Source organism: Labeo rohita, chromosome 4 (assembly GCF_022985175.1).
Source record: "Labeo rohita strain BAU-BD-2019 chromosome 4, IGBB_LRoh.1.0, whole genome shotgun sequence".
Lineage (NCBI taxonomy): Eukaryota > Metazoa > Chordata > Actinopteri > Cypriniformes > Cyprinidae > Labeo > Labeo rohita.
The window spans coordinates 34895342-34919823 of NC_066872.1; the positions used below are offsets into that span (position 1 = coordinate 34895342).

Here is a 24482-nt window from a genome sequence, read left to right on the forward strand (position 1 = left end):
ACAAAAACAAAGGTGTGGATCATTCTGGTAACAGCACAGTATTAAGAATCAAGTATATGCAAACTTTTGAACAGGGCAATTTTTTATACTTGTGGACTATATTTAATCATCTTTAATGTGAAATATCTTATTCAGGTCAGTACTAAATAAAAAATAACATGCATTTTGTATGATCCCTCTTATTTTGATAAAATAATTAACATTTTGCAGATTTCGCAAGGTGTATGTAAACTTTTGACCTCAACTGTATATAGAAACCTGATAAAAATGCTCAATTAAAAGAAAAATCTCAGGATTTTGCATCTGAAGTCTTAATTTGTTGTTTTATTTTTGCATTAAAAAGTAAAAATTAATACAACTGAACTTGATTAAAAGCTCATTTTATTTTTGAATAACATTTAATTTAAAAATTTTTTTTTTAAATATAATAAATTTAAATACAACAGTTGAAAACAACATTTACTTTTGGGCCATGGACCTCTATCAAGTTTGATTTTTGGCCCTTCGTATTTAAAAGTTAGTATAGAATAGTATAGAAAGACAGAAATATTAAATAAACGATCAAAGATCAAGAACACAACTGCACTAGTAACTAAAACCATTTCCCAGCTTTCAGCATGATAACAATCTGTCAGCACACAGCAGCAAAAGTATGCTAATTTCTTTCGATTTCAGTAGCAGCGTTTTAATTTATCTGGATGAAGTGAAGAGGGATCTGCAAGTCATAAATCATAAAAACTTATCACTCATTCTTTTTCATCATCTTTTTCATGTTTCTGCTCTGTTCAAGTGCCACTGAATCACAATCACTACATCAAAAAGGCAATGAAAATACAACAAAAGCATCCAGTGAGCCGCATCTTACCTGTTTCGACTATGAAAGAGAGGATCCTCCAATTCCAACCAGACGTCAGCAGCTCAGAATAGTGTGGATGCTGTAAAAAAACAATGTCGTCATCAAAAGAGGAACTCTTATATGACAAAGCGAGGAAGTTTGTCCTAACACTGACTAAAGGACAAAAGGCTTGTCGGTTCACAGATGCACCAAAAAGTGGGCACCATCCAATAAAAAGAGGCAAAAAACATGCAAAATTGGTTATTCCAAACCCCACTGGGATTTCTAAACATTATTGGGTCTGTGCAAACACAAAGCCATGCTGTAGATCAGCAGAAAGACTGACAGAGGGACCTGCTTTCAACGGCACCTCTACATCACACGTGCTGGTTCATGGTCGCGCATATATTAGCGTTTTCCCTCGAGACGCGCGCATTCATTTCACATTAACAGAAACACGGCCGCTGACACAGCCTCCCCCCCACGTCTTTTGATGGGAGACGGGGCACAAAGACGCTGTGATGGAGGGCTGCGTCGCTTTACTGCATTGTTTTCTCGAATTTGAAGCAAACTGAGGAAACCTCCAGCCTCTAGTGAAGCTGTCACACACAGCTGCTGTCTCACAGAGACCAGAAAGAGCGAGACTGAGAGAGGGAGAGAGAAAGAGGCAATAAAACAACAACAAAAAAATTCACACTAACTACCTCCCACCTCTCAGAGCTGACCTGAGGGGTTGTCATGGAGACGGGCCGCATGCCGGCACGATGGGGTGAGAGAGAGAAGGAGAGAGAGAGAGATGAAGGGGGTTCTGAGAGAATAAAATATGTGATGCTGAGAGACAGATCTCACAATATTGCAGCATTATCTATATCGTCAAAAGTCTGTCCATCTATTTCTTTTTTCACCCATTCATCCGTTTCTTTCTTCATTTATCCATCCGGCCAACCAGCTATTTCTTTTTCATCCATCTGTCTATTTCTATTTTCACCCATCCATGTCTAATCTATTAATCAATCCATCCATCCGTTTGTTTTTTCATTCATTTATCCATCTATCACTTCCTTTATATCAATCAATCCATTAACCCTCCATCAGTCTATATCTTAACTATCCATCCATCCATATCTATTTTCATCCATCTATTTATTTTCATCCATCCATCCAGTTCTTATTCATCCATTTATCTATCTGTTCATTCATTTATCCCTCTATCGATCCATTTCTTTTTCATCTATCCTTCCATTCATCCATTTACACATACACTTCTTTTTCAACCATCCATCCATCCACCCGTTTCTATTTTCATACATCTATTCATCCATTCATTTCTTTTTCATCAAGCCAACAATCCATCCACTTCACTTTTCATCCATTTATCCATTTCTTTTTCATTAATTAATCCATTTATCCATCCACCTATTTCTTTTTCAACTATCCATCCATCCATCCATCTCTATTTTCATTCATTGTCTGTTTATATTTTCATCCACCCATCAATCCATCCATCCATTTCTTTTTTCATTCATCAATCCATCCATTTCTTTTTTCATTCAATCCATCCATTTCTTTTTCATCCATTTATCCATCAATCCATTTGTTTTCCATTAATCAGTCCATTCATTCAATTTATCCATCCACTTCTTTTTCAATTATCCATTCATCCATCCATTTATCCATCCATCCACCCATTTCTATTTTCATCCATTCCTTTTTTCACTGATCCATCCATCCACTTCATTTTTCATCTGTTTATCCATCCATCCATTTCTTTTTTCACTAATCCATCAATCCATCCATTCACTTCATTTTTCATCTATTTATCCATCCCTCCATTTCTTTTTCATCCATGTATATATCTATTCATCCATTTATCCATTTCTTTTTCATTAATCAATCCATTTATCGCTCCATCCATCCATTTTTTATCTATCCATCCATTAATCCATTTATCCATCCATTTCTTTTTCAACGATCCATCCACTCATCCATCACCACATTCATTTCTACTTTCATCCATCTGTAAATTTCCATTTTCATCCATCAGTCCATCCATCCATTTGTTTTTTCATCCATCCAACCATTAACTTAATTTTTCATCCATTTATTCAGCCCTCCATTTCTTTTTCATCTATGTATCTATTCATCTAATACATCCATCCATGCATTTATTTATTTTTAATTCACCCATCCATTTATTTATCCTTCCATCCATTTTTTCATCCATTCATCTATCCATTTATCCATTTCTTTTTCATCCATTCATATATTAATCCATTTATACATTCATCCATTTCTTTTTCATCCACCCATTCATCATTCAACATCCATTAATCCATCCATTCATCCATCCATAAAATTCTTTTTCATCCATCCATCCATTCATTTACCCATCTATTATCTATAAATGTATCCATCTATTTATTCATACAGGTTTAAATTTTCCAGTACTAATATCACCTACATCAACAAACATGACTACATCTATCTATCCATCCATACACATATAATTATACTTAAATATATAAAACATACCACAGACTGATTTCTCCCATCATAAAAAATACATGCTCCCACAAACCCTTAAGTTTTGGTTGTACACCTACAGACATCCCATCACCACACACCATGACTTCAGAATAAACAAATCAGCACACACAAAGACAAATCTGACTGGTTTTAACAGGAAAGGTGATACCAGGTGTGTACCATGCAATGGACAAAATGCTGTTTGTTCTAAGGAACTATAGTCACAAAACCTGAGTCAAAGTGGTGAAAGGAAATAGTCCACCCTGGAGGCGTAACTTTGACCCACAGGGTGTGAGAAACGCAAATGTTATCCTAATAAATACCATTAAAACAACTCAAGATCAAATCACTGAGAACAAACCAACCAAAAACCAAACAAAGAGTCATTATGGTTAAAAAAACAAAAAAACATGTTATTTTTAACAGCCATAACACTATTACCTTAATACTGCAGTGAATCAACAGCAGTCCTTTCCTGGTCACGGTGTGTATCAAGTGTGTATCTCGCTAACCATTCTCTGTGGCTCGTGTAGAGCGTGTGTGGCCGGTGAGCGCTCTGACAGGCATCTGCCTCACACACATACATACACGGCCGCTCGACTCTCCCTGGCATCCACCCCCATGTGCCTGCCTCCTAACTCAGTGAGATTAACACACCCCTTTGTCACCGTACAAAGGGGGTTAACGCATTTCCTGGAGCAAACCGAAAGCATCCGTAGGGACTGAGGGATGGAGACAGGAAAAAAGAGAGGTAGAGAAACGATATATAGTGCAGGTACATTTAAAGACCTTTCAATACACATCAGTCTCATTTAACAGGACTGTTCGTTCTGTCAAGTGTTTGCTTGAATGTTTCCTTTAATGGAACAGAATCGCAAATGTGCTGAAGATCCCAATTAACCCCTAAGAGTGTGAAATGACTGTCAAATACACTTAACTGACAAAAGCCTCAATCATTGACTGAAATACTGAGTGCAGATTTCAAAACCAACAGAAACCTCAAGACGGTCATGAATCAGAAGAGTCATCTGTCTCTGGTTTCGGATAAACACATTTAGACTTCATTGTTCTCTATACGGCCTTCAATAAAAGTCATATTATAAAAGCAGAGCTCTATGACAACCAAAACATTTATCCTAATGTAGCCAGACGATTTTACAGCCCTCTGAGCGCATGAAACAGCCTTTAGTGTTGACATAATGACTCATATAATGTCATATAATGCTCATTTTAAATGTTCAGAGCATCTGTTTACTAAAGTCAACATGTATTCCCGTTTGCAACCCATATTGCTTCAATAACATGACTTATTTATGAGCAACACCCATAATCAAAGATAAAACCCGTCACGATCGATGAGAATAATAAACTGGCTTATAGACTGTTGACTAAAAAACATTAATGATTAAATAACATTTTGATGAAGTTTTTAAAAAATTTAGAATAAATAGCAACTAAATCATGCACAATATATACTGTTGTGTGCAATATTTAAGAAGGTAAAAGGTGTCCATTTTTAATTAATTTTGATATTAAATTATACTTTAATATCATTTAAATTGCTGCAATGCTCAAATACGGGTATTTTTACCTCATTCGTCCTGTCAGTTTCAGAACAATAGGATAAAAAATACAAAAAAAAAGGTCATATTCTGTGGTTAGCAAATGAAGACATAAAATGTCTCTGAGAAAAATTAAACAATGCCATTAATAACCTCTTATCATCAATAAAATGATATCTTAATGAAGGCATAATGAAAAGCATGTTATAAAATGGTGACAACAGTAATATAATTTATAAAGTAATTCATCAGAATAAACAATTCTGCCACCAAGTAATACAATTCTAATAGGCTGACAACAGTTGCCAAGCAACATAGCAACTTGGCTCATTATTGTAGATATCAACTGATATGTGGTCACAAGCATGTGTGTGAGCACAGTTCATACAATCAGAATGTACTGTATAGTAAAAAGTAAAAAACTGGAATTATAGAATGTGACATATACCAGGTTGTACATTCCCGTGCCTCCCTGCATTGTATATTTCTGTGACCACGGACAGATATATCTCAGTAACCTAAAAGTAATACCCGTATCCAATAACCCAAGGGCCCATTTCGCCATAATGTGGCTTTTTGAGTATCATATGAGTGAGGACATGTAGATACAGTCTAGAGTATATATGAACAGAGAGAAAAGCACTGATTGCTTTCCCCAGCTCTCAGCTTTAATTTACCCGTCTGAGTGTTAACATCCGTCAGACTGGGGTCCCTCACACACACACAAACGGCAGAATAGACTGAGCGCTGGAGAGCTGCACAAAAGGGCATGGAGAGGCCTTTTCACACAGCAGATTTAGCACACACCAGCTGGGCTTTCAGCACAGAGACGAGTCGCCACTGAACTCTCTGTCATTTCCACTTCAGCTCTGAGTTACACAGTTATCCATACTAGCGGACAATACACGGACATAATTCCCACCAGACCTCCAACGGCACTAGAAAGGAAACAAAAGACCTGCTTTTCTTTTTAACTTTTTAAGTAACCCACTTGATCTTGTGTAGGATCACATATTTTATTATTATTATAATTATTTTTTATATAAAACATATATATAATTTATATAAATAAAAATATACTTATATAGATGGATGGGTGAATAGATGATGATTAAAAATAGTACTTTTAATTTATAATTAATTAAAAATATAAATACAAATAAATATATACATATAAATATTACAATATATATATATATATATAAAATATATTTTGTATATTAGTATTGAGTTGTATTATGAGCAAGACAGAGGAACAAAAGAGAAAGCAAAAGGACGTGAACTGGAACTGTTGGCATGATGCCCCCTGGGGAGGCCACACATTGCAATAAGACACTGTTATTTGATTTTTATGTTAATGATGTGGTTTAAGCAAAGGCCACATGCCAAGACATAGATGGAATGGCTGTAGGGTTCCACACACGACCATTCGGTTCTTAAAAATCTATTGGAATTTATATTCAAAAAAGAAGTTGCATAAAATTACATTTTAAAGGTATAATCATTTCCGATGCGCTAGCATCACTAAACTGATTTGAAAAAAACAAGACTTTTATAAAAATTTTATAAATGCAGAAAAAAAAAACATTAATATATATATATTTAAATTTAAAATTTATATATATTTAAAATTTACAACAGTTCTTTCTAGTCCTCAAATCTGACTGGCTGAAAGCAGTGTGATATTCTAGTGATCATCGTTTGTATCACTCCGCATGCTGTAATTCTCACAGCGAGTGTCATAGTGGATGCCCAAATGCACTATAATTTCATAAATAATACTGTTTTTAAGTCACGGAATGTAGTTTTTTTTGTTGTTGTTGTATTTCCTTTAGGTTAGAATGTACTTGTTTAGACTTCAAACATGTGGTTTGTTAATAAAGATAACGTCTGTTTGAAAATTTGCTTCAATTCAGCACTCATGAACCCGCCGAGAGCAACCTTACCTCGGCCAGATCTTCTGGAGTTCGCAGGTGGTTCTGATGTCTCTATAGTGGCTAAACATGAGATATAATTACTTTTGGGTAAATCTAACGGGCAGTTTTTGGTCTCATTAGTCTATTATTTGTTCCAGAGCAAACAGTTCTGTCTGAGGGCAAAATTTCAAGACGTTACTGTCATGAATCTGGTACTGATCGCCAGTCTGAGGTCACCTTGCCATTTCACACTGCACAGACTGTTGCACCACCACCCAGACTATATTTCCCATCATTCATTGCGTGATGACACACATAGCTTTAACCAATCAAGCACACTATATAAGCCTATTATATCGTCTTGTCTGCCTTCAGCCTGCCCTGGACTTTTCACCCGTCGTGGATTTAACCTGTCGCCTTGTCATTCGACCCTGCCTATGTTTAACTATGTCTCAGTCACGTTTCAATAAAAGTATGCATTCTTTATACTGGCTGTTGTTGTTTATTAAATAATATTATGCAATATTATTATTATTTATTTATTAAAAATATTTTATACAAATAATAGCAGTATTTAATAATAGTATTTAGTACTAGGAAACTGTGTTTATGATGGTGATTTTAGATACATTATTCCGCCATTAGATGGCGGCAAGAAACTGTTTTTATGAGTGGGTCAGCTGTAAAGACTTTTATATTGAAAGACACTGTAATGCTTGTAAACAAGGAGGATATTTTCACTTTCAACAGCAGCTTGTAAGAAGTCTTAATCAGTCTTAACAGATGAAAAGACAGTACGACAAAGATATCGCTTTCCTCAGTGGACATTCAAACTAATGTTTTATTGTGAATGTGAGATTGAGCTGAAGAATGAATGCTGTATCAGATGCAGGTAATCACACTCATTCAGTCCAGTGAGCTTTATACAGTAATACAATAAGCTTTTAATGAAGCAAATCAATGTTCCTTCATTACTAATTCAAAAGTGACGTTTTTGAATTAGTAACGGAGGCTTGTAAACTGTCAAACTGAGATTTGGATCCATGGCGGAAGGAAGTAGTTGGCACAAAAGAGGGTTTTAAACACACTCAATTGTTGTTCCTTATGTATGTACATACTTGTGCTGTCAAACTGTTGTATAAACGCAATATCACATAAGTAGTCGTGCAATATGGCTGTATATTGGCATGCTGTGATTACCTATGGCTGATTCACAGCCATATCGCAAGCTACTCATGTGATATTGCTCATTTAATATATGTTAACATTTTGGGCCATCAATTTTGATAAGGTTTCGCTTTTTCAAGGCAGATTTCTTTCGTTTTAACCGCTTATTCAGGCGCACAGTGTATGAAAGCTCTCACAACTCATTTTACCAGCTAATGACTTATGTGCCTTCCGTTTTATTGATCTGCCTGTTTATAGAAAGGCCACAGTTCTCCAAAACAGTCAATAAAACAGCATTCAGCCCTCTCCGATAAGGTCAGCATATATTGGCCATATTTTCCACACAAAGCTCTCATTACCACGCTGATTCTTATTCGTTCTGTAATCAACATTACTCTTGGGTTTATAAAACAGCCACGGCAGAAATCAACTCTTATCTCATAAACGACACATAACTCAGTCTCTTTCAAGCTCCAGATCGCACAACATCATCACCATGGAGACTCACTGTGGCAACGAGGCCCGGCGATGGTGGGGCCACCCCGGCGACCCCGACCCGCCAGACATTAAGCCGGCACTCTGGAGAGAAACTAATCTTGTGTAACATACAATGAGTGAGCACGGAAAGAACAAACCAAAGCAAAGAAGCAGACACAGAGGGAGAGTTGGCCGAAAGAAAGCTAATGAGAAACGTATTCTTCAAAAGAAAACACAACAAGCTGGTGGTAATAAAAAAAGAGAGCGGGAGAACTGGGGAACTACGGGGCCGTATTTCACTCTGAGGGGAGCTATACGTCTGATGGATGAGAGAGGAGAGGGTAAGGAAAGGCTTCTGTGATGACTATTATTAGCCTCACTATAGAGGGAACAGATTTCTCCTTAAGCCAGTAACTCAGCTGATTGAGAAACTTCTCAGATCGACTCCCTGAGGCTCGTGAATCACAGTGGACACATTCGCCCTGCGGACAGTAGACCGAACAGTGGCAAAGTCAAAAAATGATGTCAGCTGAAAGAGAAATTTTAACACATCTCTATTCACTGAGCACCCAATGTGACATTCTTGTTTATATAATTGCTTTTATTACTTAAAAATAAATCTAAATAAAATAACAAAAATATTTTTCTCCACTGCTTCTTTCAGAATAGTTAACATCGTTTTATTTTGTTAAAAAAAATATAAAATAAATGACCACTAAAGTTTGTACTTGAATGTTGTTTCTTTCAGAACACAAAAAATTATAATAAAATAACACCACAACAATTTTTTTTATTAATCTAATTAATTTAACCAATTTATTTTAACCACTGTCCCTTTTAGAGTATATTATGACATAACATAATAAAACAATATAAAATAAAGCACTGCATTTTGTATTTGACCACTGTCCCTTTCTGAATACGTAATAAAATAACAAAACAATATAAATAATTATATTTTATAGATGAGAAAAAATAAAAATAAAGCACTACATTTTATCTTGACCACTGTCCCTTTCAGAAAATATGATATTATAATAAAATAACATAAATCAATTATTTTATTTCATTAATAAAAAATAAATAAATAAATAAATAAAATAAAATAAAAGCACTGCATTTTATATTTGACCGCTATCCCTTTTTGAATACATAATAAAACAATAAAACAATATAAATAATTATATTCTCTTTAAAATAAAATAAAATAAAATAAAATAAAGCACTACATTTTATATTTGACCACTGTCCCTTTTCAAATACATAATACAATAATAATACAAGTAATTTATTAATAAAATAAAATAAAAGAAAATAAAAGAAAAAAGAAAAGAAAAGAAAAGAAAAGAAAGCACTACATTTTATACTGACCACTGTCCCTGTCAGACTATATTATAACATATTATAATAAAATAATATAAATCAATGATTTTATTTTATTAATAAAAGAAAAAAAAGAATAAAATAAAATAAAATAAAATAAAATAAAGCACTGCATTTCATATTTGACCACTATCCCTTTTGGAATACATAATAAAATAATAAAACTATAAAATAAAATAAAATAAAATCAAGAACTACATTTTATATTTGACCACTCTCCCTTTCTGAATACATCCTAAAATAATAAAACTATAAAATAAAATAAAATAAAATAAAAAATAAAATAAAATAAAATAAAATAAAATAAAATAAAATAAAATAAAATAAAATAAAATAAAATAAAATAAAATAAAAATAAAATAAAACAAAACAAAACACAGCATCCAGAAAGCACCATATTCTAATTAGTGTGTACAAACACCAGACAAACATCTTAAAAGAAGATTTACATACATCCGATTACATCTAAACACTGCAAAAACAATGTCATTTAACATTTAACAAGAAACATCCCAGAGATGTTTCTTTCAAAATTTGCCTACATTTTCCTGATGAAATCACGCACACTTGTGCTTTCCAAAATCCAATTCACCATATTCCCCCCGATTTCAAATTGCAGCGGCACAAAACAGATCTTACACGTTCCTATCCATCAAGAAATGCTCTGTCAGAACTAACTCTAGCATGTAAGCACCCTAATTATGAAAACATTACTGCATTTTTCACATCAGCGACAGACCCAAGAAGCGATTTCTCCGCAAAGACTTACAAATGACAATAAATAACAGGAATACAGTGACTGTGAGAGTGTGGAGGTCCTAAATAATACTATTATCTAAGCAGCAGAACTGCATTAATGCAGGATCACACTGCTGCACACCAGATAATTGAATAAAACAGCAATGATCCAGATAAAAATAAGTTAAAACAGCATGTGCTGAGCAGACAAACACACACCATCATCTAAGAAGGTCACAGCATAGGCGCTATTAAAACAAACACCTCCATATCCAGGAGGTTTACTTACAGTCTGAAAGAGTCAACTATATCTGGCCTTTACCTGACAAAATGACAAAAGCGATTGTCCACAACAGAGCAGCATATTAGAGCCCCATTTGGCCTTATTTGTAAGCAGTCAGGCTTGAGCAGGCAGCAATGTCATTTCCATGTGCACGTCTAAAGCGCACGTCTGCGACTCTGACGCCTCTGGCAGCAACAGACACTCGGAGCTCACATGCAAAATGAATCTGAGTCTTGATTTCCATTAAACAAAGTGGTATCACTAAACCACGAGTGACCTGCATTCAAATGCACGTTAATCATGTAGACAGTGTCATAAATCAGAAGCAGTGCAGTGCATTGTGCAGCAGCCCTGACATGCCTTCACATCGATTTCATGGACACAGATGCATGAACCAGATAAACTGATGCAACTGTCCTTCTAAACATGTTATTTACATTGATATGAATACTGAATTATCTTCTATACTACCAGTCAAAAGTTTAATGCTTTTAAAAAAAAAATTCTGCTCACCAAGCCTGCATTTATTTGATCCAAAATACAGCAAAAGCAGTAATATTGTGAAATCTTTTTACTGTTTAAGATAACTGCATTCTATTTAAATATATATTATAAAATGTAATTTATTCCTGTGATCAAAGCTAAATTTTCAGCATCATTACTCCAGTCTTCAGTGTGACATGATCCTTCAGAAATGCTGATCTGTTGTTCAAGAAAAATTTGTATTGTTATTTTTATCAATATTTGAAACAGTTGAGTACATTTTTGTAAGATTCTTTGATGAAAAGAAAGATACAAAGATCAGCATTTATCTGAAATAAAAAAGCTTTTGTAACATTATACACTTGAGTTACTGTTTTTTATTTTTTATATTTGGAAAGAAATTTTAGAAATTAATACATTTATTTAGTAAGGATGCTTTAAACTAATCAAAAGTGATGATAAAGACATTTAAAATGTTACAAAAGATTTCTATTTATCAAACCTGAAAACATTCTATTCGGCTGTTTATAAAATAAATGTTTGTGAGCAGCAAATCAGAATATTAGAATGATTTCTGAATGTGACTGGAGTAATGATGCTAAAAATTCAGCATTGAAATCACAAGAATAAATTACATTTTAAAATACATTCAGATAGAAAACAGTTATTTTAAATAGTAAAAATATTTTAAAATTTTACTGCTTTTGTTTGACTTGGTGAGCAGAAGAGACTTCTTTAAAAAAAACATTAAAAATCTTACTGTTCAAAAACTTTTGACTGGTAGTGTAATAATCCAAAAGGTTAAAAATTAGCCTTTGACATTTAAATTTTTAACTTGACCCTGCATGAAAACAGCAATTTGGTGCAAGAAATCTTTAAATAAAAAAAAAATATATAGATCCCTAACTTTTCACCTCTCCATCCATACATAGGAAATATATAAAAGCCTCTTTCTAGCAATGAAAAAAGTAATTGCGACTTTACCACAACTTTACAGAAATACCAAAATTTCCATTTTCTACTAAATTTATTATAGTAGTCTTGAACTGTTGTGCACTTACCCTCTTTAGGGACAGACATGACATCAAATTACTGCTTCCCCATATTTCAATCAAAGTCAGTCTTTGTTAGGAAAAAAAGGAAAGAAAGCAAGAAAGCCAAATAAACAAACATTCGAGTGTTGACTTTTGCTCTGATAGTCTAGAGCCCTTGAAGGTCGTATGCATAACAGATTACAGGCTTGGCATGTGAAGTAGGAAGTGAAGTGCTATTCAAACTGAGACCAAAAACCAAGCCAGAGACTCAATTCAGGAACTTCAGGGCTTTAGGATATAAACTAGCAGCTTGTTCTAGCACATACAGTACTGTACCTGACTACTGAATTAAAAACAATATGTAGCTGCCAGACTAAATTAATAGTCTAAACTGTAATAAATTATTCAGTGCTTATGCCACTGGTGTTAAACTGCTATATTATCATGCAGAGTCACCTACATGCCCAGAGGTCTCATTCTACCTATTTTTTTCATATTCTGAGTTTTTTGTAAACGGATGATTCATTCAAAAATGAAAATTCTGTCATTAATTACTCACCCTAAGGTCTTTCCGAACTCGTGAGACCTTTGTTCATCTTCGGAACAAAAGAAAGATATTTTTAATGAAATCTGAGAGCTTTCAGATCCTGCATAGACAGCAGCACAACTGACACGTTCAAGGCCCACAAGCACAAAAAGTTTCTCGCTGCCTCATGAAATGAAGGTTGAACCACAGCTTCAAAAGATGCTCACCAACATATTTTAACCCAATTACCCATATTGTCATGACAGAAACAAGCCAAAGAGTTTTGTTACTGTCTGGAGTCGAGAGAAAAAGTTGGTCATACTGTACGTAGGAGGGCCCACATGCCTGAATGTTTTCAATATTTGTACCTCATAAATCATATGTCAGGAGTGACACTGTTATTCAGTATAACTGTACCGCATTGATCGCTCGCACAGCGGTGAGTTTGGTCAATTCAAGTCTCTCTTTCTCTCAGCAAGTCTCCAGTCTTTCACAGCTCTATTCAGTCTGAACTCCCGCCAGATCCTGTCAATCTGGATTCAGTGGAAATAACAGGGAGGTCATAAAACACAATCTACACAAGGAACTGGCATTATTTATAGACTATAAAGTGCATTTAATTTGGGGATATAAAATAAAAAGCTGTTCGCTTTAGTTCATGGAAAGTTTTTAAAGCAGTCTCAACGTTTTCAAATTCACAGTACTATCAATCAAGGCTTAATTAGCTCTTAATTGCGAATTTTACTGTAAAATTCTATTTTATTTTATGTAAATGTCATTATTTATTTATTTATTTAGGAACCAATAACTTGCTCTGCCTAAATATTTACATGTAATTAATTATTTAAATGATTTAAATTATTTTATTTTATTTTATTTTATTTTGGGTACCAGTAAATTGCTCTGCCTAACTATTTAAATGTCATTAATTATTTAACTGATTGAAATAATGACTATTTTATTTTATTTTTTAACAATAAATTGCTCTGCCTAAATATTTAAATGTAATTTTTTTTTTTTTTTTTTGCTCTGCTGAAATATTTGTCATTAATTATTAACTGATTAACTGATTTAAATTATAATTATTTTATTTTATTTTTGAACAATTGCTTTGCCCTAAATATTTAAATGAAATTAATTATTTAAATGATTTAAATAATTTTCATTTCATTTCATTTCATTTTCATTTTTAATTTAATTTAATTGAATTTTATTTTATTTTACATTATTTTAGAACAATTTTTAATTTTGAACAATACTTTTATTTATTTATTTAGGAACCAATAAATTGCTCTGCCTAAATATTTAAATGTCATTCATTATTTTAATATAATTTAAATAATTATTATTTTATTTAATTATTTTGAACCAATAAATTGCACTGCAATTTACCAAAATATTTAAATATCATGAATTATAATATAATAAAAATTATATTTATTTATTTATTTGAAACCAATAAATTGCTCTGCCTAAATATTTAAATGTCATTATTTTATTTATTATTTTATTTTATATTATATTTTATATTTTATTATATTTTATTTTATTTTATTTTATTTTATTTTATTTTATTGTTTAAGGTCTAAGCAAGCATAACATACCCCTGGGTAGAAATCTTAATTGAACAATGTAAAAGTTAAGAGGCTCATGACTCTAGTAGCATATTTTTAGAAATCAGTGCTAAAATAATGCTTTATTTTCTCCAAACTGATACCATTTTAAGAGTTAAAGTGGAAGAGAGAGTCAGAGAGAGGAAAAAAGATCAGTTTAAGGTCACTGTATCAGTTTCAGAGGTTGTGAATATGAATGAGAAGAGAAGCCATCAAGACATTTTCAAGCCATAAAGATCTGCATTATTACAGAGAAATCTACATGAGCCGAAATGATAAAGAATCGAATGTATCTAATGACTGTATCTGACAATATCTGACACGCGACGCCAGTAATTTAACTATTTATATTTTGTTAGTCATTGTTGGGGGTTTGGTTTTCTGCAGTGAAAGTGGAGCAAAACTAGTAGATACAAAAGAAAATGTTTTTATAAGATACAAATCACACTTTTACTCGCACAGACTTCAAACCTGGTATTGGACCACTGAAGAAGCCAAATTTAATCTACGCATTTCCAGAACCCCTAATATCAGCGCACTTACATAACTGGTCTGGACAGGAAATTGTACTCTTTAATGTGATATAACGCATGTGAATGACTTTTCACAGTAGACAAGGGACTCTGATATGAAGCTCAAAACATCATTAAAGTCTACAGAAGTCTGTCTGGGAGTTTGAGGTCTTTAAAGGAGGAAGTTGAATTATTTTAGGCCTCCATTGTCATTCATAGACATGCTACAGACAGAAACCAGCTGCCAATGCTTTTTGGAAAACTTTTAAAGGCAAAAAAAAACATGCTTGTGACTCACATTAGATCAACATTAAACCCTCATCAAAGCACACAGGAGTATTTGGAGTGTGTTTGAAACGAGGGAGGATACAGGGTTCACGAAAGAGGCCAAGAGGACAAGAACAGAAACCTGTCTCGTAGGAGCGAAATTTCACAGGGCTTGCGGGCGCCATGACCTCCGAGTTATTTACACCGAGTCATAAAGTCAACACACATCTCTCTAAAGCAGCGAGCAGGCCACAGACCACAGCTCTCAAATACCCATAAATCAGCAGGTTTAAAGCACAATGAGTCGACGCCAATTTAAATATTTCACATTTCTCCGTGGTTAGGTTGGTCGGACGTTAGACGTCTTGCAACTAAACGCACGTTCTTGGGATGACACTGATATGTTGATGCAAAACACAAAGAAGCAGTGTCTGAAAAGGCTTGTTACTTCTCACTGAAGTTGCTAATATGACAACTAAAACTTGAAAATATTTACACTGTTTAGATACATTTATATTAAAAGTTGCATTACATATACACACTACCAGTCAAATTTTGGATATATATATATAGACAAATTATCGATAGATATATAAATAGATAGATAGATAGATAGATAGATATAGATTTTTTTCCCCCAAATATGTCGCTAATGTCCATCAAGGGCGCATTCATTTTGATAAAAAAAACAACAGTAAAAACTGTAATATTGATACAATAATATATATTGTATATTATATAAAATATAATTAATTTTTATTTTAAATATTTATATAATTTTTAAACAATTTGTATACATATATATATATATATATATACAAAAAAACTGTAAAAATACAAATATTTTAAATATAAAATATATATATATACAAAAAAACTGAAAAAATACAAATATTTTAAGAATAAAATTATATACTAAATGTGGAAGAATATTAAAAAAATAAAAAAGTATATATACAAAACACAAAAAATGTGAATATATATATATATATATATATATATATATTTTTTGGCATTTTGTATATAAGTCCCATTTTTGTATTTTGTATATATAATTTAGTTTTTTTTTAAAATATGTACTGATATTGATTATATATATATATATATATATATATATATATACACATTTTTTGTATGAATACTTTTTAAATATTTATATTTAATTTATTTGACATATATATATAATGTTTTGCATTTAAATATTCCCATATTTTTTATTTTTTTTGTATTTTGTATATATAATTTGGTTTTTTTAAATATGTATATATTTTTTTTCACATTTTTTGTATTTTGTGTGTATATAGATAGATAGAGAGAACATATATATATGATATATATATATCATGTTGTGATCCAGATATCATATTATAGTATCACAACATAATATTGTATTACTAGGTCTATGCGGATTCCCTAATGATTACTACCATAAAATCAAATAATTACACCTGCCTTGAACTGTTATGAAAAATTATATTAATGAGACGTGAAGATTTTAATTGCCAACCGGTACAGACACTGAGACCCATGGGAAAATAAAAGTAGGTGCTCATAGATGATCATTTTCGTCTTCGGCATAAGTGAGAGTTAGTGCACAGTAACTGAAACCTGAGTATATAAAATACACTTCATCATAAATGGACCTGAAAACCATCACAGGACTAAAATGACCCACAATTCAATAGTTTTTTCCAATAACCATGTTATGTAAGGAGACACTCTGGTGGTGCAGAAGAGGACAGGGCACTAACCTCATCCAGAGAAAAACGACCAGCTTCTGCTTTCAATCACTGAATTAGCAGATGACCGTATCAGGGCTTCCGTCCACAGCCAGGCACAGAGAAACGAGCCTCATCCAATCAAAGAGCTAAAAGGGCAGTGCATTGTGGGGCAGAGAGCACATTAGTTCTCATATTATAAGTGGGGTAATTGTTACTCAACTTGTTGTTCAATTCATCTGGTCGCAATCTTCTAGCAATTCATACATTTAAAGCATAATTTCTAAGCAGATATGACTTTTTACCCCATAATGCACTTGGGCTGAACTCACTGTGTCCTCCATATCGGTTCCTTTAACGGTTAAACATAAAAGATAACATTCCTTTCCCATAAACTGTCCTGGACTTGAACTCTATACCTCAAAAGCAGCACATTTCCTCCTCTGCAAGGGCTTTTATTTCAGTTAGTGCTGAAGACAGAGGAGTAAAAGAGGACAAATAAACTAAAATAAAGCTGAACAAGAGATGAATCATCTTAACCTTATTAGAGAAATAAAACATAGTATTGCCTACATATACAAAAAATATAAGCCAAATGTAAACACTCATCCAATGCATTTCGCAGTCCTGCATTTTCCTCAGTTAGCACGTCATAAATCAAGTCAGATGGAGCTGAAAAGCTTATATTTTAATCAGCTCAACATACAGTACTTTATATAGGAGGCAAACGCATGCAACTTACATCTTGAAGTTTTCATCACCCATATTACTGTGTTTTATAATGTAATTCAATTAGAAGCATGCAGCATGTGCATAGACTAAAATGGCACACATTTATCATACAGCACATGAAATAAATCACTTCAGCTAAGAGAAACGAGTCACTATATAAGCAGTCCTTCATGTAATATTGCTGATCACAGATTTTTGGACAAACCAACAACTCTGGAGGAGAAAAATCAGTTACGGACCATCAGAATCCAATAAGCATGTCTTCTAAAGAACATGTTTAATAAATATTATTCATGCTTTGATATGGTCTCATCACATATTTGGCAAATTTATACTGCCAAATCCATTTCAATAGACTGTAAAGTGTTTTTACAATGCAAAAAAAAAAAAAAAATTATAAAATAAAATAAATTTTCAGTTGTAAATAAAACAAAGATTATTGGAGTATGTTTTACAAGAAAAATCTCTACTTCAAAAATGTAATGTTTAATAATTTGTTAACTTTAATACGTAGTTTATGAAATCTATTAGCAATTCCCGAGAAAAATATTTCTACACCAATTTTTTTCAGGGTTATTAAAAATTAAAAGTAAGTACATTTAAATTAGCGTTTGTAATTTCTTTGCAATTATATGTGAAATCCACATATAATTGTTTAAAAATTGTTTCAATGTGAATCCTACTAATATTTGCCCAAAAATGTGATGAAAACGAGAGACACAATCACATGATGCCGTGAACATTTATGGTCCATCTTCAATCATGTTTGACCTTAATCTCCACTAATCGTTTATCAACCACGACAAGCTAAAATAGCTCAGAGTCAGCTTATTCTTTTTAAAGAATAACAAGCATTTAGACAGAGCAAAAGAGATGTTATTTACAATCTGTAATCCCAATGACATGCTACAACATGTAGGATTGATATGAAAGGAAACAAAGGCAATAAAATATAATACCTACACCAAAACACCTGTTACGTTTCCCCTGGCAATCCCTGTCACAAAAACTATTATTACACTGAGTTCATGCCCCTTAAATCAAGCTCGGGATCTACAATGCATTAAAATCAGGACACGAGGCACATGTGGCATATTTGCAGAGCAATTACGAGCATGCAAATGTCTTGCCTGCCATGCCAGTGGCAGCTGGTGCAATGTTTCTACGTAAATAAACAGCATCTGAACTTACTGAGTCACAAACAAACACTCTAAAACCACAGCAAAGGCTATTTATTTCTTTCTCTGTGATCCTCACTGTGCATTATTGTCTGGTCACTCCATACCAGATGGTGAAAGTGCATGGCTAGAAGGCAAAGGTTCATGATGAAGCACAGCTGGCTTGGTGGCACGTACCTGGTGCCTGTTGTGCTTCATCAGCGTTGCTATAAATTCCCATCCAAAAAAACATTTGATGTGGTTCCACCTGGACTCTGTACAGAATACAATTTCATGGAGCATAGTTTTGATATAAACAGGTTTAAAATGCAGCAACCAAACAAAGAAAAAGGCTAAATTATGGATAGTGTTATAGTTAGGATAATTATTCTCATTCAAAATGCAAAATCTGTAATTTTGTACATAAATAAAATTAAACATATAAATAAAAAATAATAAAATAAAATAAAGTTAAATTAAATTAAATTAAATTAAAAATAAATTAAAATAAAATAAAATAAAATAAAATAAAATAAAATAAAATAAAATAAAATAAAATAAAAATATTTACACCCCTTTTCACTGCTTCACAAATGGTTTTCTGTTCCTGTCTCTCAACTGCATTACACTAGCATTGACTCTCACACAGACTAATTTCTGTCGTGCCCTGTGCAAACGCCAATTAAAAACTGCTATGAAAAGCTAAATGGGAAACTATTCTCATCTCACTAAGGGACTTGTGGCTCTGCAGCACACAAAGTAACAGCTGTTATGCACACGTGCATAATAATATCCAATTGCCTGGGACATGAAAGCAAATGTCCCATATTTTCTCATTCATTAATCATCATTCAGTTGTGTCAATGTTAGACCGCCTGCAGGTCACCTATGAAGCCATCAGAGTATATAAAAATCTATGAAAAATTACAGTGAATTAGTGGAAAGCACAAACCATCCATACAATAAATTGTCCTGATCTGCAGTGTGAAAACGTACGAATGAAACAGCACTAGTGTTGACCTGCAGTAAACGGTCACAAAAAAGTGCAATGGATTGCCAGTTAGACAATGTCCTGAAATGTTATTTAAAAATAACTGTATATAGCATCACTTATTCTAATTAACTAACATTTCTGACATACAACAGCCTGTAACTTCATAAAAAGACCACATCCTGACATCTTTGATTTAATGTAGCATGTAGTACAGTAAATTTACACCTGAGGCCCATTAAAAACACTGATCATTGCAGGCCTGTGGTTTCATCACAGAAAAAAATATTTAAAAATGTAATTTATTCCTGTGATTTCAAAACTGAATTATTAGCATCATTACTTCAGTCACATGATCCTTCAGAAATCATTCCAATATTCTGATTTGCTGCTCAGAAAGTATTTACTTTATTATTACTATGTTGAAAACAGATTTTCTGATTTTTTCAGGTTTCTTTGATGAACAAAGTTCAGAAGAACAGCATTTATCTGAAATAGAAAACTTTTGTAACATTATAAATGTCTTTATCATCACTTTAAGCATCCTTGCTAAATAAAAGTATTAATTTCTATAATTTCTTTCAAAAATATATATATATACTGACTTCAAGATTTCGAATGGTATCGTGTATAACGTTACAAAAGCTTTTTATTTAAGATAAATCCTAATCTTTGGATCTTTCTATTCATTAAAGAATCCTGGAAAAAAATATTTACTTAAATATTGATAATTATAATAATCAGCAAATCAGCATAGTAGAATGATTTCTGAAGGATCACGTGACACTGAAGACTGGAGTAACGATGCTGAAAATTTAGATTTGATCACAGGAATAAATTACATTTTAAAAATATATTCAAATAGAAACCAGTTATTTTAAATAGTAAAAATATTTCACAATATTACTGCTAAAAATAAAGATAAATCTTGATCTTTGGATCTTTCTATTCATCAAAGAATCCTGAAAAAAATATTTACTCAACTGAAATATTGATAATTATAATAATCAGCAAATCAGCATAGTAGAATGATTTCTGAAGGATCATGTGACACTGAAGACTGGAGTAACGATGCTGAAAATTTAGATTTGACCACAGGAATAAATTACATTTTAAAAAAATATTCAAATAGAAACCCGTTATTTTAAATAGTAAAAATATTTCACAATATTACAGCTTTTGCTGTATTCTGAATCAAATTCAGGCTTGCAGAGCAGAAGAGACTTGTTTAAAAAACATTAAAAGTGTAGGTATTCAAAAACTTTTGACTGGTAGTGTATCTATTTTTACTAATTTCCTATAAATATCCCAACATATGGCTGCTACTCTACAACAATTTATTTTATAGGCTAAGTTTGTTTATTCATTTATTATTAAAACATTTTAGTTGTTTTTTAACTATTTCATATAAAATACACAAAAAAAGGCTTTAAACTGTTAAGACATGACCCTAATTTTGATAACAGAATTGCAAAAGTTAAAACACCAAAGAAAAACAAATAGAAAATAAAACTAGTCAGCTGAAAACACTGAGGCTGACAATTGTCTCTTCAGTGTTTTAAATAAAAATAAAAGCGTAAATAACAAACATGTACATTATTAAAGAGTTCAGGCTCTATTTGCATCCTATTAATGTAAAGTGCCATTAAAAGGCTTTGCATTACTTTCAAAAAGAAACAAAGACAGGAAAAAAACAGGCAGTAATGAAAGAGCCAGTTCTCTTTATGTTTTGTGGGCTATCCAATGTCTGCAAACGCCTGTTTTTTTGTCTTCATGCCATGACAGCAGGTCCATCTAGTCTCAAATGAAAATGAATAAACACCCAATTCAAATATTTACATGTCAGAAATGCGCCATAATGAACAAATACCGAGTATGATGCATGAGAATGACGGGAACACCTGCTGGTGACCGAGCAAGAATTCAATTAAACATAGTCTTAATGATAGCCCGTTTATCGACACGACACAAAATAAAGGCTGAATTTTAAACAGCGTTTATATTAACACGAAAAACTTACGTTATGTATCAATGAAACGAATCCTTTGTGATCCCTGCCATATCGCCGTGAAAATCCGCATCATCATTGGTTGCCATGGGAGAAGCACGACTGGATGCTCCTCATCGATTCAAATACTGCACCTACTGCGCATTCTCCTTCGCAAAAGCGCCTCGCCACAAACACGGAGAGTGTAACGCGGCGTTCAAGATAATGAAACGTAAAACTCACCGATTCCAGTGATGAATCCTCGACCCCGGTTTCATGAGACTGATGTACGTTTGGTGTGTTGTGGTGTGTAGTCGGCGCGCACCGCAGCTTCTCTTTCTCCTCGAGCGCTCCTGCTGCTGTCAAACGCGCAGCGCCGTCACGCGCACACTCAGTGCACGCGCAGCTGCAGCGACACGAGACTAATCAGCGACTGAGGAGCTTCAGGCAGACGGAAGACACACACACATACACTAGTGGACTCATAAAAGGAACACTTTTTGTATACTCTCAAGGTAAAAAGACGGTTCGAAAGCTGTATTTGTTCAATTACGCGTGTTTTTGAATGAAATCAATACGTCAAAACTGATCATAAAGGCTTTTCAAACTTAAAGGGATCGTTAAGTTTAAAAATTTACGTTTTGCACTTACGTCACGGTTTGGGCGGTTACCCAGATGCGCAGCCATACTGGATATACTCGGATGTAAACAACAGTATGGGCTGCATGGTTTATGTACTACTGAATATGTTGTTCTGCTAATTTATGCTGTCTAAACCAGGGGTGTTTCTAGGATTTTAAAACATCTGGGGCTGGTGCCAAAACATCAGGGGCTATAGGTAGTGGGTGGGAGCTCACATCATGCTCACATAAGATTTTGTTAGACACAAGTGGTTGAACCTGGATCCTTCTAGGTGGGTCTGGGGGCGTTAAACCAGGGGTTAAAGACCTTGTCACACTATTAACAATAGTAAATAGTAATCACTGCAAATAGCAAACATATCAAAGTATTGTAACAAAATTATAACATATAACAAAATATGTTAGACAAATAAAATTATTTATAACTATAATAAAAATATTTATAACTGTAACAAATATATAGTTGCATGCAAAAACAGGGCCCTGTTTTTCCCCAAATTCTGTTTTATTTTATTTTTTTCAAATTCTGTTTTCTGTTTTCATTTTTGTGGTCTTCGTTTTAATGGTTAAATTTAGTTAATCAAAATGTAATTAATCATGTGTAATTAATTAAAACCATGGATCTTATACAATTTACCGTCAATTTATCAAAAGTTAAGAAAAATTACAGGTTTAGGAAATGTGAAATGTTTTATTTTTTCTCACTTTACGTTTTATTGTTACCAAATATGTTTTAGCATGTCTGTTTATTTTTGTTTATTTTTACAATAGCCTTATGGAATTCTGTGTTGTGTATTTTTCTGGTTATCAAATGAAGGAATAAAATATTGATTTAATTGATCTTTTAATGAAAATTATATTTTATTTTTGGCAAATAAAGGGGATTTACTATTAAAATGTAAAACATGGAAGAAATATTGTGTGATTTTTTTAAATAAATTTTTATTAATTAATAGTAGTAGTAGTAGTAGTAGCAGTAGTAGGCACGTACATTATACTGAATGATTAATAAAGTTAAACCTAACTTTTACTTTGACGGGTTGCCGTGAATACCTTTAAATGTCTGTGTGTATATTTGACGCTTGTTTTTCTCGAATGAAACAGTGAAACGCTCATGAAGTGACTCTCAGAGCAGTTCTGCAGATGTTGTTAATGTATTTATGTCCTCAGTTGGTGAAACGGCAGACATTGAAATCACTGCACGCGTCAGTATTACATGTGTAGAAAACGAAACCGCGCATGCGTGCTGTTCATTAATAAAAAGACACGCAGAACTTGCAGGATTCATATTTAAATAGTCTTTTGCAGCATAATATTTACAGATACTAGTCCATATCGTGACTTGATTTAAGCTTAATGACCAACTTTTGATTAATTCATTCAAACTTTGACAAATTCCGTGGAAATCATAAGGCCATACAAAAAACATTCGGGGCTGGAGTAAAAACTTTTAGGACCCAAGCCCCGAATGATTAGCCCTAGCGACGCCCCTGGTCTAAACTATGGAAAAAATGTGCGGAAGTTGCTAAATCATATCCACAAGTTTCCTACGCCCCATGAGGCCTTGCGTCAAAAGTGGGAGCGTCTTCCGGTTCAAACTAAACAAGCGGGACGTGACACTCATTCATTCAACAGTTGACACTGGCGGGCAAATGAAGCCTCGTGAAGCACAGAGACTCAGATTCAAAGATTCAAAGTTTCGAGAGTGTCGAAAACAGAGCGATCTGGTGGTTAGTAAAAAATAAAGCAGCCAAAAGACTAAAGCTCCGTCGGGAGACGCATTCACCGCAATTTCCATAGATCGATCCAATGTTATATGCACAAATAAAAGCCAAACCGTGTGTGTGTTTGTTTAATTTCTGACTCTGATAAATTAATGTACCCATTAAACAGTGCCATTAAATGCCAGTACAAACATCAATATGATGTAATAG

The 24482-nt window shown here is 33.1% G+C and overlaps 1 protein-coding gene across 8 annotated transcripts in view; it reads right to left on the bottom strand.

The window, feature by feature from the left end:
- nrcama (neuronal cell adhesion molecule a) overlaps positions 1-22298 on the bottom strand; it is a 60680-nt gene extending 38382 nt beyond the window's left edge. For 6 of the 8 annotated variants that reach the window (XM_051107379.1, XM_051107381.1, XM_051107378.1 and 3 more), the window contains exons 1-2: positions 22151-22297; positions 866-935 (exon numbers count right to left, since the gene is read on the bottom strand). The gene's annotated coding sequence lies outside the window, so the exon portion shown is untranslated. Of the gene's footprint in view, positions 1-865; positions 936-22150 lie in introns of all 8 variants that reach the window. The other 2 variants (XM_051107377.1, XM_051107375.1) reach the window with 1 other exon arrangement.
- Positions 22299-24482: the final 2184 nt, after the last annotated feature.